This window comes from Muntiacus reevesi, chromosome 2 (genome assembly GCF_963930625.1).
Source record: "Muntiacus reevesi chromosome 2, mMunRee1.1, whole genome shotgun sequence".
Taxonomy (NCBI): domain Eukaryota; kingdom Metazoa; phylum Chordata; class Mammalia; order Artiodactyla; family Cervidae; genus Muntiacus; species Muntiacus reevesi.
The window spans coordinates 127,657,273-127,670,324 of record NC_089250.1 but is presented as its reverse complement, the minus strand read 5'-3'; the positions used below and the strand labels follow the sequence as shown (position 1 = coordinate 127,670,324).

Here is a 13,052-nt window from a genome sequence, read left to right as displayed (position 1 = left end):
AGACAGTCTCATGCTAGTTGAGTATTTAAGATTTGTTAGAAATGGTTTAGTAAATTACATGAAGAAACAAAATGTTATATGATAAATTCTCATCAAAAGTGTCATGCTCCATTGTCTTTAAACTTTGAAAAGCTAAAGCATTATTAGTTGAAATACTTGAAAAATGCCATTTTTTTAAACCAGTCCCTATCACAGATTCAACTCATATAAAGTAAAAAGGAGCAAGACATTAAATTTAAATAAATTTGGTTACTTAGGACTATTAAAATTATCTATTAGCTGAAGTATCAAAAGTATAACAAAAATGTCCATTGTGTTGCTTCTTAATAATAAACCTTTATGAATGTTTCATAACTGTTTGTAAATATAAACACTTTGATCAGTCTGAACTAACCTCATCAGATTATACCTTAACTATTCTAGATTAAAACTTGAATTTACATATTGCTTGTTGTATTACAGATATTTTTCTTACCTATAAAAAAGTAATTTCTATGTTTGGAGAACTCACAGTCAAGTGGGGAAGAAGGACAAATAAACAACAATTTAAAATACAGTTAGAAATGTAATTTTGGTTGCATATATAATGCACTTTTGGAAATCAAGGGGGAGAAGTGACTTCCAGAAGGTTTGGAGTGATTCAAGGAGGTATGGTTAAGAAATTATTCATGGAGATTTGGACTAAGTCAAAATGAACCTTAGGTCACAATCTTTTGCAAAAAAAGAAATGTTTTCTTTCATATTTTTAAATGGAGTCTAAACTTGTATTTCACTTCATTTTTCAAGTTTACAATTTTACATTGTAATTTTCAATTTTACATTGAGAGTGCATCATAATTTCAGTTATCAGAGAAATCTAGTAGAAAACTTATTTTCCCTCATATGGGAAACATGAATTTGGGTAAGATTTTCCTTAGTAAAAACATATTTATTATGTCACGAAGTTGAAAAGTGGTAACTAATGTCTAAATCTTCGTCTTAAAAGTACAACTTTATCAGTATTATGCAAAGTTATTGGCTAAATAAGAATATTTCAAACATTAATTGAAGAAAGTTACCCTAAAGAAACAGGTGGTCATTATCACTAGTGTTTTGAATGCTCCAATATTTCTTGCATATTTAAGAAAGAAAGGTGGGAGTTATAAAAAAAAAAATCACTTTTCCACAAGGAGTTTTGAAAATGGTAACAGTTTAAATAAGTAAACACATAGTTCAGTAACTGAGGCAGACAAATACTTTAAGAATTATAAGAAACAAAAACATAAATTAAAAGAGATAGATGATATGATAAAATAATACAATTTCAATAGAGCGAATAATCTTTTATAGCAAAATTCATGCCTTTTATAAGAATTTTATAAAACTAGTTATACAACATTGAGGCTCAGAATATAAAGTGTCATAAATTCAAATTATGATAAAATGGTGTGACATGGTCATTTTTAAGTCAAAACTGTCCTTTCCCTAATTAGTTATATTTAAAAATTATATTCTTCCCATTTTAATGAACTAAACATTTTAAGGTGATTTCAAATCAGTGTCATTATATTTTCCTTTTCATAGTGTTCAAAATTCATTAAAACTCCTAAGGAATCTAAGTTCAAGTTTCAGTAACTAGTGATTTTTGAAAATGATTAAATGCTATACCTCTACAAACTTATTCAGACAAGGAATTTATACTGTCATTATTGTTTACAATGTGCTTTTATTTATATCATCTCCTTTATTTCTGTGTTAGCTTCCACACGATGAAGTTACTACTTATATTATTAAATAAAAGTAGAAACTGAGTTAATTAGCTCCCTGAGAGTCACAGTGACATTAAACATTAGGATTAAAAAAAAAAAAAAAAAAAATCAAATCCAGGTATTTTACTCCAAGTTTAGCTTTCTCTTCTTCCTAATAAATCTGGGAAATTAAAGAGCATGTTTTTCAAGTGAACTTACTATATCTGTTTAAATATAAATACCTGATCTTTGGGGCAGCACTGGGTGACTTTGGGGAGATACCCCAGGTCCAGGGGCAGAGAAGCCCCAGCAAAATGGTAGATGCTGGAGTGGCAGTTGTGCAGAGCTGCAGCGAGGAGATACCCCACGTCCTGGGCCAAGGGAAGCCCCAGCAAGCTGGTAGGAGGACAAATCTGCATTTAGAATCAAGCCCCATACCCACCAGGGATGCTCTAAGGGCTCAAACAAAACTTTTGCACACCAAGACCCAGAGAACCTACAGAGACTGAGGCAGAACTGTGTTTGAGTGTCTCCTGTGGAGGTACAGGTCAGCAGAGGCCTGCCACAGAGGCAGGGGCTCCGGGTGCAGTAGACCTGGTATGGCATAAGCCCTCTTGGAGGAGGTCACCATTAACCCCACCACAGAGCTGCTAGAACTTATACAGGACTGGGGAAACAGGCTCTTGGAGGGCACAAATAAAACCTGCGTGTACCGGAACCCAAGAGAAAGAAGAAGTGACCCACAAGAGACTGACACAGTCTTGCCCATGAGCATCCACGAGTCTCCAGCAGAGGCGTGGGTTGGCGGTGGCCTGCTGCAGGGTTGGGGCACTGACTGCAGCAGTGCATGTGTGGGGCCTTTTGAAGGAGGTTGCCATTATCTTCATTACCTCCATCATAGCTGGGCTTCAGGTCAGATAACAGGGAGGGAACACAGCCATACCCATCAAAAGAAAATTGGATTAAAGATTTACTGAGCATGGCCCCGCCCAACAGAACAAGATCCAGTTTCCCTCTTAGTCAGTCTCTCCCATCAGGAAGCTTCCTTAAGCCCCTTATCCTTCTCCACCAGAGGGCAGATAGACTGAAAACCACAGTCACAGAAACTAATCAGTCTGACCACATGGACCACAGCCTTGTCTACCTCATTGAAACTACGAACCATGCTGTGTAGAGTCACCCAAGATGGACAGGTGGACAGTTCTGACAAAATGTGGTCCACTGGAGAAGGGAATGGTCAACCACTTCAGTATTCTTGCCTTGAGAACCCCATGAACAATATAAAAAGGCAAAAAGATAGGACACTGAAAGATGAACTCCCCGGATCAGTAGGTGCCCAATATGTTACTGGAGATCAGTGGAGAATTAACTCCATAAAGAATGAAGAAACAGAGCCAGGCAAAAACAACACCTTGGTTGTGATGAGATGAAAGTAAAATCCGAAGCTGTATAGAGCAATACTGCATAGAAATGTGGAATGTTAGGTATATGAATCTAGGCAAATTGAAAGTGGTCAAAAGGAGATGGCAAGGGTGAACATCAACATTTTAGGAATCATGAACTAAAATGGACTGGAATGGGTGAATTTAACTTTGATCACCATTATATCTACTACTGTTGGCAAGAATCCCTTAAAAAATGGGTTAGCCATCATAGTCAACACAGGAATCCAAAATGCAGTACTTGGATCCAATCTCAAAAATGACAGAATGACCTCTGTTCATTTCCAAGGCCAACCATTCAATATCATGGTAATCCAAGTCTATGCCCTGATAAGTAATGGTGAAGAATCTGAAGTTGAATGGCTCGATGAAGGCCTATAAGACCTTCTAGAACTAACATCCAAAAAAGATGTCCTTTTCATTATAGGGGACTGGAAGACAAAAGTAGGAAATCAAGAGATACCTGGAGTAAACAGGCAACTTTGACCTTGGAGTACAGAATGAAGCAGGGCAAAAGCTAATAGAGTTTTCCAAGAGAACGCATTGGTCATAGCAAACACCCTCTTCCAACAACACAAGAGATGACTCTACACATGGACATTACCAGATGGTCAATACCAATATCAGATTGATTATATTCTTTGCGGTCAAAGATGGAAACATTCTATACAGCCAACAAAAATAAGGCTAGGAGCTGACTGTGGCTCAGATCATGAACTTCTTATTGCCAAATTCAGACTTAAATTGAAGAAAGTAGGGAAAACCACTAGACCATTCATATATGTCCTAAATTAAATGCCTTAACGATTATACAGTGGAAGTGACAAATAGATTTAAGGCATTAGATCTAATAGAGTGCCTGAAGAAGTATGGACAGAGGTTCCTGACATTGTACAGGAGGCAGGGATCAAACCATCCCCAAGAAAAATAAATGCAAAACGGCAAAATATTTGTCTAAGGTGGCCTTACAAATAGCTGTGAAAAGAAGAGAAGCAAAAGGCAAAGGTGAAAAGGAAAGATAAACTCATCTGAATGCAGAGTTCCAAAGACTAGCAAGGAGAGATAAGAAAGCTTTCCTCAGTGATTAATGCAAAGAAATAGAGGAAAGCAATAGAATGCAAATGACTAGAAATCTCTTCAAGAAAATTAGAGATACCAAGGGAATATTTCATGCAAAGATGGGCACAATAAAGTTCAGAAAAGGTATAGAACTAACATAAGCAGAAGATGTTAAGAAGACGTGACAAGAATACACAGATCTATATAAAAAAGATCTTCATGACCCAGATAATCACAATGGTGTGATCACTCACCTAGAGCCAGACATCCTGCAATGTGAAGTCAAGTGGGCCTTAGGAAGCATCACTACAAACAAAGCTAGTGGAGGTGATGGAATTCCAGTTGAACTATTTCAGATCCTAAAAGATATGCTGTGAAAGTGCTGCACTCAATATGCCAGCAAATTTGGAAAACTCAGCAGTGGCCACAGGACTGGAAAAGGTCAGTATTCATTCCAATTCCAAAGAAAGGTAATGCCAAAGAATGCTCAAACTACCACACAACTGTACTTATCTCACATGCTAGCAAAGAAATACTCAAAATTATCCAAGCCAGGCTTCAACAATATGTGAACCGTGAACTTCCAGATGTTCAAGCTGGATTTAGAAAAGGCAGAAGAGCCACAGATCAAGTTACCAACAAAGGGTGGACCATCAAAAAAGCGAGAGTTCCAGAAAAATAACTACTTCTGCTTTATAGACTATGCCAAAGCCTTTGACTTTGTGGATCAGAGAAACCTGTGGAAAATTCTTAAAGAGATGGGAATATCAGAGCACCTGACCTGCCTCCTGAGAAGTCTATATGCAGGTCAAGAAGCAACAGTTAGAACTGAACATGGAACAACAGACTGGTTTCAAATTGGGAATGGTTTATGTCAAGGCTGCATATTGTTACCTCGCTTATTTAACTTACATGCAGAGTACATTATAAAAAATGCTGGACTGGTTGAAGCACAAGCTGGAATCAAGATTTCGGTGAGAAATATCAATAACCTCAGATATGCAGATGACACCACAGTGATGGCAGAAAGCAAAGAAGAACTAATGATTCTCTTAACAAAGGTGCAACAGCAGAGTGAAAAAGATCATGACATTTGGTCCCATTATTTCATGGCAAATAGATGGGGAAACAATGGGAACAGTGACATACTCTATTTTTGGGGGGCTCCAAAATCACTGCAGATGTTGACTGCAGCCATGAAATTACAAGAAGCTTCTCCTTGGAAGAAAATTTATGACCATCCTAGATAAATAAAAAGCAGAGACGTTACTTTGCCAACAAAGGTTCATCTAGTCAAAGTTTTGGTTTTTCCAGTAGTCATGTATGGATGGAAGTGTTGGACTGTAAAGAAAGGTGATTGCCAAAGTATTGATGCTTTTGAACTGTGTTGTTGGAGAAGACTCTTGAGAGTCCCTTGAACAGCAAGGAGATCCAACCAGTCCATCTTAAAGGAAATCAGTCCTGAATAATTTTTGGAAGGACTGATGGTGAAGCTGAAACTCCAGTACTTTGGCCATCTGATGCAAAGAACTGACTCATTGGAAAAGACGCTGATGCTGGGAAAGACTGAAGGCAGGAGGAGAAGGCAATGACAGAGGATGAGATGGTTGGATGGCACAACCGACTCTATGAACAAGAGTTTGAGTAAGCTTCAGGAGTTTGTGATGGACAGGGAAGCCTGGCATGCTGCAGTCCATGGGGTTGCAAAGAATCAGACACGACTGAGCAACTGAACTGAACTGATCTTTAAGGAAGATTATTTGTAAAGATATCAATCATACTCACGGTGACTTCTCTTTGGTAAAATAAATATTTATATATGATTTCAATTCTATATTAAGAGGTAAAAAAACAGAGGTAATAAATAACTGTTTAATATTTGTTCCAAAAGGAGAAGCATCAGAAATATCTGCTGTCCCTCCCATGGGAGAATTTTATTTCCTTGTCCAGTTGGTGTCTGGCTTGGTTAGTGGCTTGTGATACCTCACCCTGTGGGAAAGTTATGTTTCTACCAGTTATGTCAGATGTTGTCAAAGGACTTTCTTTGGCCAATAGAATGCGTCATTTCTGAATAAACTGTTTAAGAGTCAATACATATTTTCAATGATAACTTTTCCTTTTCAATGAGGCACACATTTTCCCTTACAGGGGCTGTTCTTTCAGACAATACAATGGAATGAAGATGAAGAAAAACAAACCACAGCTGACCCGCAACAAACACAAAATAATTACTTTAAAAAGCTAATTATTACCTAATTCTAAGAGAAACAAGGCTACCCTCTTTGCAGAGACTACTTGTGAGAGAAAAAAGGAAATTTGCTTGTGGAGGAAAATATTATACTCACACACACATTTGTAAAATGTGGATTTGAATTAAAGTAGATATTTAAAGGGGTTTCCCTGGTAGTTCAGCTGGTATAGCAGCTGTCTGCAACTCAGGAGACCTCAGTTTGATTCCTCGGTTGGGAAGATACCCTGAGAAGTGATAGGTTACCCACTTCAGTATTTTTGGGTTTCCCTGGTGGCATGGATGGTAAAGAATCCACCTGCAATGTGGGAGACCTGGGTTTGATCCTTGAGTTGGGAAGATCCCCTGGGGGAGGGCATGACAACCAGCTCAAATATTCTTGGCTGGAGAATCCCCATGGACAGAGGAGCCTAGCAGGCTACAGCCCACTGGATCACAGTCAGACACAACTAAGCAAGTAAGCACAGCACGACACAGACATTTAAAGAGTCTAAAATTATCTAAAGTAGCATTGATCACGTCTTATCTTCAAACTGGCATGATCAACATCAACTGAAAACTTTTGAGAAAGGCAAATTCACCTCCCTGCCTCAAATCTAGTGAATTGTAATCTCTGGAAGTAAAACTAGGATTCTTCGTTTCAACAACTGTCCAACTAATTCCTATGCAAGCTAAAGTTTGAGAAACACTGATCTAAAGTGTAAGAACCTGCAGCCTGCTATACAGAGTGAAGTAAGTCAGAAAGAGAAAAACAAATATCATATGTTAATACATACATATGGAATCTAGAAAAAATGGTACTGATGAATCAATTTGTAGGGTAACAATCAGACATAGATTACAGGCTTATGGACACAGTGGGGGATTAAGGGTGGGATGAATTAAGAGACTAGCATTGAAACATATATATCACCAATTGTAAAATAGATAGCCAGTGGAAATTTGTTGTATGAGGCAGAGCGTTCAACCAGGTGCCCTGTGACAACCTAGAGGGTGGGTGGTATAGGATAGGAGGTGGGACAGAGGTTCAAGAAGGAAGGGCCATATGTATTCCTATAGCTGATTCATGTTGATGTATGGTAGAAAAAAATATAACATTGTAAAGCAATTATCCTCCAATTAAAAATAACTTTAAAAAATAAAATAAAACATATAGATCTCAAAACATTCAACCAAATAATGTGTGTGCAAAAAGCCCACTCTAGGAATCACCCTTCTCATGCTATGTCTCTATTTATTAGAATAATTTTTAACTTTGTATTAATATTTTTATTGAAATGTCTTTAAACTTAGAGTTGGTATTTATTTTACCTTCTAACACTTTCATTAATTCAGTTTTGGGTAGAGTTTTAGTTTTTATTCTGTTCAGCAGAAAAAGATTCTTATTAAACATAAGGCAAAAACAAGATCTTAGTGAATATAAATAGAAATTTCCATTTTACATTATTTCCATACATTGTGATTCTGTTTTCTCTTTCAATGTTTTAACAAATAACTTTGAATACCTACTACATGCTAAGTCATGCTGCCCTTAGTACTAAAAAACAGCATAAGATGGAAGCCTTCCCTTCACTTACCCAATCACTCCCTCATTCTTTGTGAGTTACTTTTCAAATGACCAGAATGAATTTTCAAATGAAACTCTTAGTCATATGGTCTCAAAGTTTTATATTTTTTATGCTGTTTATATCTTCAAAGAACCCGAGCTCTTGTTCTGCCTGTGAGTTGCAAAATAAATTCTAACAGTGCACTAAGAATCCTGACTTTCACATGCAACATGGGCATTGAGGTACTGGTTTCTTTCTGTATTTCACTTTTTTAAATATAGTATAAAAAGGACAATTCAGTTATTGAGACTTACCTTTAGAAAACATGAGAGATTATACATTTCCTTCTCAGAGATGGAGAAAAACCACTGCTCACCTGAATTTATTTTTCAGAAAATAAAAAGTGATATAATCATTTCATGATTATGTAAGTTGTGTTCATGACAAAATTAAGATTATAGTCTGTCCTCATATAATTTAAAATCTCACAGAGAAAAATTAAGGATTGAGAAAGGACATGAATAGAGAATTCTTTCACTTACTCATTTGTCCATTCACTGGACACACACTATTGTCAGCTAGTTGGCAAGTACTATACTAGGTAATGAAATAACAACTGAGGCAAAAGAAACATGATGTCTGTACTTGTAAAATTTACAGTTTAGTCAACCTATGATAAAGCATTGCCATAATTTAAAATTGCCTTGCAATAAAATAAAAATAATTCAAAGAATATTTAATAAAGAGAATGTTAATGGCATTTGAGTATCTTAAATAATTAGCATTATGAATTGTAAGAATTCCATCAGGCAGAAAATCTGTTGACATGCCCACATCCCTGTCAATTTTATGCAAAACAGTTAAATTTGAAATACACATGATAAAACTCTTTATCTTTCCCTTTGATTTTTATTTGGAACTTTTGATGGCTTTTTAATATATGCCTTACAGCTGTTGACCTACTTCCCAACAATGATTGAGATAAGGCTATTTACTCAGATTTGGGAAACAAAATATTTTTGTAGATATTTATTTAGTATATTCAGTCTGTCATATTTAGTATGTTCAGACTGTCGTGTTTGAAGGAGGACACTCTATAGCCGTAAAGAGTAACAAAACCATTCTCCAATGCATGGGAATATCATTGTGAGACTTTGATCAACTTTCTCAACTGTTCTGGGTTTTAGTTTCCTTAACTATAAAATAAGAATAATAAATGTATCTAATTAGATGTTCTAATATGACAGCCCAGGTAAAGTACATAATGTACCTTGCACATTTAGTTTTTGATACATGTTAGTAATTTTTACTAATACAAGTTATGATAAATTTACATAAAAATGCATAAAAAAAGTGAAACACACTGTACAAGGAGTTTTATTTCCCCACTTTTCTCCTCTATATTTAGTCTGCTTTCTCCTTTACTTATTATTCTTTCAAATCCCTTATTATTTCTTTTAAATATTGCCAGAAGGAATGACTAATAGACCTTATAGGCAATCTGAAAATCTTTAAGTATTCAAATAAATCCAAGTTATCAAAAAGACTCTTCATATTGAAAATTCACAATGAAGGAGGGACTATTCAGTTTACTCTGTTAGCCACTAATATTTGTATTACTGCCAACATATTTCCAATTGTATTAAGAAGTGTTTTATTTAGTAATCTGGTTCAGTAATCGTCACTGCAAGAAATGGCACAATAATATAACTTTACGGCATGCAATTGTCTTGCTGCTATGTTCAGCCACTCAGTCCTGTCCAACTACTTGCAACCCCAGGGGCTGCAGCACACCAGGCTTCCCTGTCCTTCACCGTCTCCCAGAGCTTGCTCAAATTCATGTCCATTGTCACCCAACCATCTCATCTTCTGTCGTCCCCTTCTCCTCCTGTCTTCAGTCTTTCCCAGGAACAAGGTATCTTCTAATGAGTCGGCTCTTTGCATCAGGTGGCCAAAGTATTGGAGCTTCAGCTTCAGCATCTGTCCTTCCAATGAATATTCAGGATTGATTTCCTTTAGGACTGACTGGTTTGAACTCTTTGCAGTCCAAGGGACTCTCAAGAGTCTTCTCCAACACCACAGTTCAAAAGCAACAATTCTTCGGTGCTCAGCCTTATTTATGGTCCATCTCTCACACCCATACATGACTTCTGGAAAAACCATAGCTTTGACTATATGGACTCTTGCTAGAAACACTTTATTACTAATTGAATATAATACTCCATAAATTTATAACAACCATGAATCCTAGTCTGCTTGAAATCATATGTATATTATTGATATAATCTAATTACCTACCAATAATAGTGTGATTTGTACAATAAATTGATGGTAATCTTCCATATGAGCATGCTTTGTGCTAAGTTGCTACAGTCGTGTCTGACTCTTTGCGACCCTATGGACTGTAGCCCTCCAGGCTCCTCTTTACATGGGATTCTTGAAGCAAGAATACTGGAGTGGTTTGCCATGTCCTCCTTGAGGGGATCTTTCCACCCCAAGGATTGAATCCATAGCTCTTACATCTCTTGCACTGTCAGGTGGGTTCTTTACCACTAGTGTCACCTGGGAAGTTCACCTTATATATACATACTAAATAATGTTATACTTTAATAATAAAAATAATTTGAGACATAATTATCTTCTTTGAAGCTCAATTGTCTAAACACATATACATTTAAGAAGGTATCAATTTCATTGTCTAAGAGCATGAGAGCAATGAAGTAGATACCTTTAGTGTAGAAATGCTTAATCAAGTCAGAGAATCAGATTCATGAAAACTGCATGGATTTTTTTTTTAATATGGAAAAAGTAGTAATACTATTCTTTCTTCCTCCCAGCCTCTTTGGTTTTAAATCTGCATAATTTAAAGAAATGTATTCATTTATTTGTACAAGGTACAGAATGATACTGAGAATATTAAATTCAAAATTAACCTTTCCTATCTTTAGAAAGGTACATCCCAGTCCCAGGTATGGAGTGCATCCTGATCCCAAGACTTAACTATTCTTACTGGTTTCTATTTATTTTATTTTTAAAGGTTTAGGGCTATTGTCTGACTTCAACTGGAATTAAAATCATAGAATTTTAGAATATTTGTGCTAAGTCGCTTCATTTATGTCTCACTCTGTGTGACCCTATGGATTGTAGCCTGCGAGACTCCTCTGTCTGTGGAATTTTCCAGGAAAGAATACTAAAGTGGGTTGTCATTTTCTCCTCCAGGGGAATCTTCCAGAGTCAGGGATCAAATCCACCTCTCTTCTGCATTGGCAGGCAGGTTTTTTTTTTTTTTTTTTTTTTTTTTAACCACCAGTGCCTACTGGCAAGCCTCTTAGAACATACAGAAAGTGTAACAATCTCTGACTCCCAACTGCTGCTTAAGAGAGAGGAGAAAATAAGTGCCATAGAAATGCTAAATGATTTGCCCAAAGCCTGGGCGCAGGAGGGCCAAGAGGATCTACTCCAAGTTCAAGGTCAGGAGGGGCTGCTGTGAGGAGATACGCCTCGTCCAATATAAGGAGCAATGGCTGTGCTTGGCTGGAGCAACTATAAAGAGACACCCCACGTCCAACGTAAGAGAAACCCAAGTAAGATGGTAGGTGTTGTGAGAGGGCATCGGAGGGCAGACACACTGAAGCCATAATCACAGAAAACTAGCCAATCTGATCACAGGACCACAGTCTTGTCTAACTCAATGGCTTAGTGGGGCTACCCAAGACAGACGGGGCTACCCAAGATGGACGGGTCATGGCGGAGAGGTCTGACAGAGTGTGGTCCACTGGAGAAGGAAATGGCAAACCACTTCATTATTCTTGCCTTGAGAACCCCATGAACAGTATGAAAAGGCAAAATGATAGGACACTGAAAGAGGAACTCCCCAGGTCGCTGGGGGCCCAATGTGCTACTGGAGATCAGTGGAGAAATAACTCCAGAAAGAATGAAGGGATGGAGCCAAAGCAAAAACAATACCCAGTTGTGGATGTGACTGGTGATAGAAGCAAGGTCCGGTGCTGTAAACAGCAATATTGCATAGGAACCTGGAATGTTAGGTCCATGAATCAAGGCAAATTGGAAGTGGTCAAACAGGAGATGGCAAGAGTGAATGAGACATTCTAGGAATCAGCGAACTAAAATGGACTGGAATGGGTGAATTTAACTCAGATGACCATTATATCTACTACTGTGGGCAGGAATCCCTTAGAAGAAATGGAGTAGCAATTATGGTCAACAAAAGAGTCTGAAATGCAGTACTTGGATGCAATCTCAAAAATGACAGAATGATCTCTGTTCGTTTCAAAGGCAAACCATTCAATATCACGGTAATCCAAGCCTATGCCCCAACCAGTAACACTGAAGAAGCTGAAGTTGAACTGTTCTATGAAGACCTACAAGACCTTCTAGAACTAACACACAAAAAAGATGTCCTTTTCATTATAGGGGACTGGAATGAAAAAGTAGGAACACAAGAAACACCTGGAGTAACAGGCAAATTTGGCCTTGGAGTATGGGATGAAGCTGGGCAAAGGCTAATAGAGTTTTGCAAGAGAATGCACTGGTCATAGCAAACACACTCTTCCAACAACATAAGAGAAGATTCTACACATGGACATCACCAGATGGTCAATACCAAAATCAGATTCATTATATTCTTTGCAGCCAGACATGGAGAAGCTCTATACAGTCAGCAAAAACAAGACCAGGAACTGACTGTGCCTCAGATCATGAAATCCTTATTGCCAAATTCAGAGAAGAATTGAAGAAAGTAGGGAAAACCACTAGACCATTCAGGTATGACCTAAATCAAATCCCTTATGACTATACAGTGGAAGTGAGAAATAGATTTAAGGGACTAGATCTGATAAACAGAGTGCCTGATAAACTATGGACGGAGGTTTGTGACATTATACAGGATACAGGGATCAAGACCATCCCCAAGAAAAAGAAATGCAAAAAGGCAAAATGGTTGTCTGCGGAGGCCTTACAAATAGCTGTGAAAAGAAGAGAAGTGAAAAGCAAAGGAGCAAAGGAAAGT

General features: G+C 37.3%; 1 pseudogene; it reads left to right on the top strand.

Annotated features, from left to right (window-relative positions):
- Positions 1-11,543: 11,543 nt before the first annotated feature.
- LOC136157264 (craniofacial development protein 2-like) lies at positions 11,544-12,803 on the top strand (annotated as a pseudogene).
- The last annotated feature ends 249 nt before the right edge of the window (positions 12,804-13,052 follow it).